Raw genomic sequence first — 1,037 nt, 5'->3', positions numbered from 1 at the left:
GTGTGTATATCGCGCCAAACGCGTTTGAATGCCACGCTGCAACAGCTGGCTGATCAAATCACAGACACGGAACAACAATACCCAGACTCAGTTATTATTATTCTTGGGGATTTTAACAAAGCAAATCTCACATGTAAACTGCCCAAATACAAGCAGCACATTACATGCCCAACCAGAGACAGAAATATACTGGATCACTGCTACACAACAATAAAGGATGCATATCGCTCTGTTCCTAGAGCAGCTTTGGGACTATCTGATCACTGTCTGTTTCATCTTCTTCCAACCTACAGACAGAAATTAAAATCTGCTAAGCCTGTAGTAAGGACTGTAAAGAGATGGACCAACGAAGCAGAGCTGGAACTACAAGCCTGCTTTGACTTCACTGATTGGAGTGTTTTTTAGGCTGCAGCCACAGACCTGGACGAGCTCACAGATACTGTTACATCAGTAATATCATTATATCAGTTTCTGTGAGGATATGTGCATTCCTGCTAGGACCTATTTAACATTTAACAACGACAAACCGTGGTTTACAGCGGAACTCAGGCAGCTTCGTCAGGCCAAAGAGGATGCTTACAGAGTTGGGGATAAAGTCTTGTACAATCAGGCCAGGAACACACTGAATAAGGGAATCAGAGTGACTAAAAGAAGAAACTCTGAGAAGCTGAAAAACAAGTTTTCAGCTAACGACCCTGCATCAGTGTAGAGTGGCATGAAACAACTTACGAATTACAGGACTCCAACCCCCAACCCTGTGGTGGACCAACAACTGGCTGATGACCTGAATGTGTTCTACTGTAGATTTGAAAGGCCCAATCTCACACCCCACACCCACTCTGACCTTCACTTCACACAAACACCAACACCTCCTGCAACCCCCCCTCCTCCCCCCTCCTGCTACTCAACCTGCACTTAAGATCTGTGAAGATGATGTGAGCCACGGCTTTCGAAAAATAAGGAAAAGGAAAGCACAGGGCCCAGATGGCATTTCACCTGCATGTCTTAGATCCTGTGCTAACCAGCTGGCCCCCATC

The sequence above is a fragment of the Myxocyprinus asiaticus genome, chromosome 22 (assembly GCF_019703515.2).
Source record: "Myxocyprinus asiaticus isolate MX2 ecotype Aquarium Trade chromosome 22, UBuf_Myxa_2, whole genome shotgun sequence".
Classification (NCBI taxonomy): domain Eukaryota; kingdom Metazoa; phylum Chordata; class Actinopteri; order Cypriniformes; family Catostomidae; genus Myxocyprinus; species Myxocyprinus asiaticus.
This window is presented reverse-complemented; position numbering follows the sequence as displayed.